The sequence below is a fragment of the Ornithodoros turicata genome, unplaced genomic scaffold, assembly GCF_037126465.1.
Source record: "Ornithodoros turicata isolate Travis unplaced genomic scaffold, ASM3712646v1 Chromosome17, whole genome shotgun sequence".
In the NCBI taxonomy this organism is placed as follows: domain Eukaryota; kingdom Metazoa; phylum Arthropoda; class Arachnida; order Ixodida; family Argasidae; genus Ornithodoros; species Ornithodoros turicata.
Genome location: NW_026999326.1, coordinates 3267652 through 3275842, shown reverse-complemented (window position 1 = coordinate 3275842; position 8191 = coordinate 3267652). Strand labels below are relative to the sequence as shown.

Below are 8191 nucleotides of genomic sequence, written 5' to 3'. Positions count from 1 at the left end.
GTATTTATGCGTATGTGTGCTTCTTTTCATGCGTCTCATTATAGAATGATACAACTTAACGAGAAGCTTGACACCTTCTTCCTCTGTCTCTCTCGTTGGAATGAATGGTAATTGAATTTATTAATTGAAAATTATATTCTACGCTCTATTATCACATTCTTATGCGTGTATCAGCGATTTTAAGCGGAACAAAAAAGTAAAAACTGGGTGGGGGTGGAAATTCCAAAATTGGGGGTAACAGGGGGGTGAGAGAGGAGGAATGTGCCAAGTTGCTCGTTAAGTTGTATTATTCCATTACTACTGAGGCCCTGTAAAAAGGTGGCTTCTTGCATGAGGAGGCGCTAGGACAACGCTTGTGAGTGTTGCGAGCACTGCTGTCATACAGCTTTCATTTTCATCGTTCAAGTCATTTCATTCCCTGTTGACAGCGTTCGTGCGTGACACCAAAGTGTAACACCAGGTAGAAATGTTTCATATTTTATTTCATTTATTTGAAGCCGCTCTGGCGTGCACGCTAGCGAAAGAAGGTACTTCTGTACCACCTGATAATTGCTAGAGCAACGTTCCCGTCCGTCGGAACGAGGTTGTTAGCCAAAAAGCATTCCTGAAAAAAGAAGAAGATTTGACCGTAAGTTCCACATTCAAGAAATTATGACCAAATCTAATGTTGCAACCTTGCAAAATTTAAAGGAAAAAGAACACCAATCAGGAGACTTGTTATGGAATATATTTTAGTGGTAGGGCAACCTGTTTGTGCTGTTTCTCCATCGACCTCCTGAATGTTTAACTCTGATTACTTTCACACTCGCCCAAGAGATGCATCTACTCATTAAACTTCACCATTAAACGTTAAAATGGTCGCCAAATCTACCAGGGAGAAGAGAGCGAAAAGGCCGCCCTATGTGCAGGTGAGTCAGGATTCGCTCTAACTGGACTAAGCCCCCGTTGCGTTTTCTTTTGAGGAGATCAGCTCGGTTGTCGAACGACAACAACTAATTTATTTGAAAGATGATTGGTAAGAAGTATCATTACCAGGGCAACAGTCAACCCCATTGCTGGCTGTCGAGACCTTATTTGGCACTTTGCTCTGCTTTCATTTGCATATTTTGTTAGATGATGAGATGGTGAATGAGGGTTTGCATGCTTCGACGATGAGATTTTCATTAAAGGGGCCGTAAAGAGGTATACAAGCTGCGCATTTCTCTGCGTTATATAATTGCAACTCAGGCAGTGAAAGCTCCTTGCAATTACTAACGCTCAAAACGAAAACGCGCTTGCATATGCATGAAATACTCACTGCACTCTTTCACTTTTTAGCTCCGCCTGCGCTCTAACTTTACGTAATTTTGACGTGACGTTTCCTCACCGATTACGATCAAGGGCTCCACTCGTGATTTTATGTCACTTAAGAAAATGCGCTAGATTAATGTGTGCCTTATTCTATTCAAAATATAAACAGTTACAACCTCAAGCTGGAAAATAAATGCGTTCAATTTAGATTTCACACGCCAACTACGTTTTCCGCGCAGTAGCACGCAGCACACCGCGAGCGCAAATGAATATCCGGCGCTACAGTTCCGGAATCTTAGGTAGGTGCGTGATTGGTCATCTTCGTCACCTTCGAATGGTTCCAACGACTGGGCTGCCGTACTTTGGCCTGAGCGACGTGACATCGCGTTACCACCTCGTGTGGCACAGTGGTTAGCGTGCTGGCCATGTCACGTCGTGACTGCGAGGTACACGGGTTCGAATCACGTCATATGATAGCCGCCCAGTTATTGACGTTTGCGCCAGCCGAAGATCTACGACATGTCATAACGCTGAATTTCGGAAGCAAGGAGCGCAAAATGTAGTTCCACACGAACAAACGGAGCACTCTGCCTAACAGCTGATATTTGGCTGGTAATTTGAAACGTCATGTGCGGAGCTCGGCCTCCCGATTGGACGGCAAAAGGCTACGTAGGCATGTGACGTATGCGTGGTGGAGAGAGGCGCGCTGGTTACTCAACTTTGAAAGCATTTATATGAGAAACTGAGTTGGCACGAGGTGAACGAAATGTATATTTGGGTATTAGGACCTGCGTTCTTTCATGGGGTACCATTGTTTGTGTAATGTCTGGCGGCCTGTTTACGGCCCCTTTAAGACGTTGTGGCGGTGTTGTACTGCTACCGAGCACGCGCCTGCTGGCATGGTGGCATGTTAGTAACGGAATCGTACGTGTTTGGCCAACTTCACAGGGACAGTGACGGCATTTGTCTTGCAACATCTGAGGAGACCCCATCGAAAACACGTTGACGGCACAAGCGAAGCGTGGACCCGATCCTAACGCAGAAGATTTCAGCCCATAAGCTACGGGAACTGCTCACGGCGTCGTGCACGGAGCAATACGAAACAAATGGACATTAAATAACGATTGTGCCCATGATTCGTAGGAATCGTGCCTAGGTATATCCTCTTCGTGGCACTCTATCGCATGGTGGGGATATCCAATGAAAGGAAAAAAAGGACATGTTCGTATGGAGCGAAAACGATATGTAGGGAGCTTCGGACACCATTTAGCCGCAGCGTCACACTCCGCAATATGCTATTTTTAAGTGGGAGCCTAACACATGCTCCATCGGTTGTAGTATTGTTTTTCTTCGAGGAACATATTGTGTTCCTAGAGTGGTTCACCAGTGCCCGTGGTCACGGTATATCCCCAAAGCTCACGACCAACACAATGTTGCAAAAAATGTGCCGTTGGGTGACGGCATCGTTACATTACTACATGTTGCCTCCCTACAGGGTTGTAATGGCCGACCGGGTGGCGGGTCGCCCGACATGGATTAGCTGCACGGAGAACTGTGCCGTCTGTTGCCAGAAAGTAGTGTGCTTAGTGTGCAGTCGACGTGAAACTTCTTTTTCGTCTCTCGACAAGTCGATCGCGTTATTTGGACGTTCTTTATTTTTCTGCTAGCACGATGCTCGAAACGCATAAATCAAAGGGACGGTCTGTCACTGCGCATTTCTCATAAAGTGTTTTCACGTGCAGTTTCAAACGTCCCCTCACCCGGAACCCCACGGCAGGGCAGTCGGAAGTCCTTCACGGCACTGAGGGGTGACCTCAAGCATAACCTAACCTACCAATAGCAAACCCTCTTGTTCTGGCTGATTTTTCCTGCCAAATAAATGAATCCCCCGAAACTCACCTAACCTAACCTAGAGGAGAACAGTACGGTGCATGATTCTGTGTTGAGAAGTGCGGAAGATGCAAAAAATTACAGGATGGTTACCATTGTGTAACGCGAATTTTAGTGGTAGTTTTGTGTGTGGAGGTTGGTCTGTGAAGTGAGTGGTAATATGTAGAGCTTGTATTAGTGGGACAAAAATATTACTACACTCTGAGAAAAAAAGGGGTCGAACGAGAGTATTAAGCAATTTTGCACCCCTTGCTGCAGTTTAACTCTCACCAAACCATTGCCATTGCAAACAGGGAGCCATTGCTGCTCCCTGTTTCTTCGTTTCTATGTTTTCATGCTCTAATAACCAATTCAACCAGCGTATACTACGTGGTAAAAGTTGGGCACCGGGCGTCTGCATATTCTTGGACCATTTTCGTTCTTTTCATTGTGTAGTCTAGCAACACTAACATCGCTGTCATTGAGCGGTTGGCCGCTGTCATACGGGAACTTGTAACCGGCGTCTATTAACGATGTTCTCAAAGTCGAATAAGATGATCTTCGAAGAAGAACGTTGGCGTGCTGAACTGCAATGAATGCCACGACTACAAATCATGTAGCTGAGTGTCGTCCTGTATGTACTTCAGGTAAGTATGCGTCCTCTGTTACGTACACGTATAGTACATTGCTTCGAAGGGAAGGTCCGTTCAGTTGTGGATACTGCTCACAATGAACAAAATGTGGTAGCTGTTCACAATTGTGCTTCTTCAAGAGAGTTTCTTTTCGTAAGTGGACCTTTGTAATTAAAGAACTTCTTTCAAGAACAGGAACTTCAAATTGACGATAAGTGAAATCGTATTTTGTGTAGGACACTTTGTTAATTAATGTTAACAGCATTGCAGAATAGTCTGGCTTTGATGGAACGCAGTGCAGATGATGAAGGTGGCAAGTTACCTAGAGGCTAGCATCACTCGGCATGGCTCTGGAATGAGAAGTCAACTGTGCAGGTTGTGGTAAGGAGGTACCCTGCACTGGTAAGTTTCAATGGGATAGGTATTACTGCCGTTCTGTATTATCATTCATGTGTATCCTGCCGACGACAAGTGGTGTCAGTGCAGGGGCGGATCCAGACCGTGTGGCTTTTTTTGTTGTTGTGTGTGTGTGGGGGGGGGGGCAGTTTGTTTGTCGAAGCCCCTAAGTGGGTAGGGGTGTGGGGCACACCGCTGCTAGACCTACTGTTTTGAGGGGGGGGGGGGCGATCGCCCAACCGTCCCTCCCCCTGGATCTGCCACTGTGTCAGTGTTGAGTTCTAATGCTGTCGTTACTAAGTTTCAGAGTTACGAGTCGTTTGCTCGGCACATTGGGCAAACAGAGAAAAAAAAAAGTGCTGCTCCACCTCCGCAAAGGATGGATGCACATTGCAAGGAAGAGAAAGGGACTAGTTAGAGTAATGATCAGCTCATAAATGGATATTATTGATGAACAAGAAAGTAAGTAGCCTACGTAGCACCAATCACTTTTTGCACGCACAAACATGATTCAAACCATTCATTTTCCTAGCACAGTTTGTTTGGCATAAGAAATGGTTACTTATAAAATATTTGACATATGACTACGTAACATATCGCCACCAGCTTGGACTCCACTACCTATATTTATGTTGCAGATTATTATCTAGCGTAAGTAATTCATGTCCTTGCTCATCTGCTGAAGGAGGCGCATCTGACCTCTTTACTTGTGTGAGTACTCATCTTTTACAGGTGTTTTATAATAGATATATTGGAAAGTGTATATACACACACATCTATTTTAGGCAAGCTATATCTTGTAGCTTCAAATTGTAAATTGCATGACAGCAGTTTCTGATATAAGGCAACTACCCTTCTGTCAAGAAAAAAGAAAAATCTAAAGTACATGCACTGCACTTTATGTCTCACCCAGATGCACTTCAAAAGACGCGTCTCCCCCTGCTTTGTCACGAAAGAGCAGAGAAGTGGGTGTACTTGCACCTGTGGCATCTTACAAGTTGTTTTCATAGGATCATATTAAGCACTGAAGGCTTCTTTTTTCTGTTCTTACCAATTTGTATCAGAGACACAATAAATGTTTGTTATTTAGAGATACTGTTTTGCAACACTTATTTGAATGATCTTCAAGGTGAGGAGACGACTTGAGTAATGTGCACTCCAGGAGAAGGGCATAATTTTTATGCCTTCTGTAGCATAACAAGAACTCCCCAATGGAGTTACGCTAACCTCATGAACGGAGTTACTTTTACACCCGATATGCTGGAGTAAATAGGGAGCTGTATGGGAGTAACTTTTATTCCGTACCATAGGAGTAAACTTTACTCCGTAGTTCCCGGAGTTGCAGATACCCTTCAAAAAGGGTGTAATTTTGCACCCCGGAGTTAGGATGTTTTACCCCCATAAAGGAGTCGGAACGACTCCTTTTTTTTTCAGAGAGCAAAAGCGGGAGAGGAAACGGTGCAAAATCGCGACATATTAAGGGAAAACGTCCCAATCTCTATGTCAAAACTGTTTTTATTAGCCTTAGATTATCATCACTTGTTTTGCATCACCGAAACCGAACTCGAAACAGAGTGTTTGGTGATTTTTAGCCACTGCGATTTCCCTAAACTTTCCCGTTAGAAGCTACTGCTGTAAAATGGAAGTCATTCGTGTGCTTATTAGCAATGACCTGTCCAAGTGAAGGACACCTCGCGTTCTCGATTAGCTTGAGGGGCGAAAAATTGGAGTTAGAGCAGCACAAGCTGAAATATTTGTTGACGATCTTCTTAAGAGCGGCAAAACAAATCTACAGAGTGTCCCAGAAACCGTGTAACTGGCTTTTAATAAAATCCGAATTGAATTTTAATGAATCTATTTAGCGGCGCAACATAGATTCATGCGGTCAACGGCATTTATTCTTACTAGGTTTTTGCCACCTCCTAATGTGCATGTCATGTAACCTAAGTTTAATTATGTAAATTTTTGCAAACTGAACTGTGAAATTTGCAAAGTAAAGGCCACTTTTTTACCCTACCAACATGAAGAGCGTGCCGAATTTACTCGAATTCATGATAATTGACAGGAATATTGAGGAGCTATTGTATCGGGAAAAATAGTCGAAAATCATGCTCTACGGAGCTCGCACAGGACAGCTGGCGACTAATTTTTCTGCGAAATCATTGTCAGTCCGACGAAAGGAGGATGGAAACCCAGCCCACACCGGCATGGTATACAGAGATAATTGCACAGACATAGCTTATCGCGTCCGGCGTCTTCTGGGACGATACCTTACTTCTCCCAACGTCAGGAACTGTCACCTTTTCTAGTAGCCACATTTCGTCAGACTGACAGCGATTGCGCTTAAGAAGTATTCGCATGTTATACTCAAGTGCCCCGAGAAGCATGATATTCGGCTATTTTTGCCGATATTCCGATATTTGAGTACATTGGGCACGGTCTTCATGTTGGTGGGGTAAAAAAAAAGACTTTACTTGGCAAATTTCCAAGTTCACTTAGCAGAAATTTACATACTTAAACTTACGTCACATGACATGCACATCAGGAGGTGGCAAAAACATAGTAATAACAAATGCGGTTGACCGCATGATTCTAGGTGTCGTATTTCTATAGGTGTCGTATTTCTAACTATAATTCAATGACACGGTTTCTGGACACCTTGTATACAAGTAAGCGGTGATGTGTTTAATTTTTGTTGTTGCTGTTGTTCCCGTCAAGAGCGCAATAGGGAGTTTCGGCGAGTAGTTTCTACCTGAACGAAACTACCGATCTTGCCGATTCGAAAAGCGAATGAGAAGCGAACTACAGAGACTTTTAGCAAATCGGAAGAATCGTTTATCTCCAAACGAATTCTAGATTTCTATTCTGGATTTGAATAGCAACTGGATAGTTGCGGATCATTCGCATGTTTTCTTGTAGTAAATATTACATATCGCAGTGTGCTTTGAGAATTTCTCTTTGAGAAAGGCTGTAGTTCAGGCGAACTATGTCGGTCATCGTTTTGCAACGCTGTCAAGCAGATCTTGACACAGTGTGGAGACTCGACCTCACGTTGATGAATCATGATGATGTAGGAGGTAGTTTCGCTTGAAAATGGATAAAGACCCATGTGCGAGCCCCTTTCGACAGTTAGCCCAATCATGGAACTCAGGAAACGACACAGAGATGATCACCTTGCATAGTCTTAATGCACCTCGCAAATACAAATAAACTTTCACACGGAGCAGATGTTCTGGCGCCACAGCTGAACGCTGATGACTGTGTAATGTTCTGCTGAATACGTCCTTATACCGAACAATTTACCGCAGAGGATATACGTCGTCAACAACAGTGAACATCTGGAAGTCTCACGCAAGTCCGCTACTGCAACCATCTTGATTCGCGATGTCAATCGGTTGTCCTCGCCGAATACAACGAGACGGCTCGCGCTAGTGGGTCGTTCGTACGAAACCGCGCTCTCCTGACTCGCTCATCCATTCCTTATGCGCACGCGCGGTCGTTTCTTTCGATTCGCTAAAACTCCCTCCACTAAAGTGTCCTGGCCATGGCTCAAGCAAAGGACTCTTCGCTGCAGGATATGAGCTTACCTTACTAGCCACAAATGGTTCCCTGCGTTTATCAAAAACACGGTTCAAAAAAATCCTTTTCCTGTACGGTCTACGTAAGGCTGCTGAATGATGTGTCGCTACCCCTCGCGAAGCAGGTGTGCACAAACAGTATCACGTAGGGGGGAATAGTGCCTATTCGGGTGGATTTCGTCTTCTACTTTTTAAGCCTGTGTTCGTTTTCATACTGGGATAACAGAGCTGAAAGTACGAATGAAAGCGAATATGTCTCGGACGACACTTACTGATGCAAGATGTGGTGGCGGAACCATCAGAACGAAAGTTCAGGTAGGGGTGTGGGGCGGGGCGGAGCCCCCAGAGGAGGGGGTAGGGTGACTGCTCACCCCTTCCCCACTTCGCCTGACGCCAATGCTGCACGCCGTTATTTCGGTCCACGAA

General features: G+C 44.6%; 1 long non-coding RNA gene across 1 annotated transcript; it reads right to left on the bottom strand.

Moving 5' to 3' along the window:
* Positions 1-461: 461 nt before the first annotated feature.
* On the bottom strand, positions 462-7565 carry LOC135372854 (uncharacterized). The gene is made up of 2 exons (XR_010416137.1): positions 7361-7565; positions 462-604 (listed from the first exon to the last, which is right to left on the bottom strand). It is a non-coding gene; the product is annotated as an uncharacterized LOC135372854 (long non-coding RNA).
* Between the last annotated feature and the right edge of the window lie 626 nt (positions 7566-8191).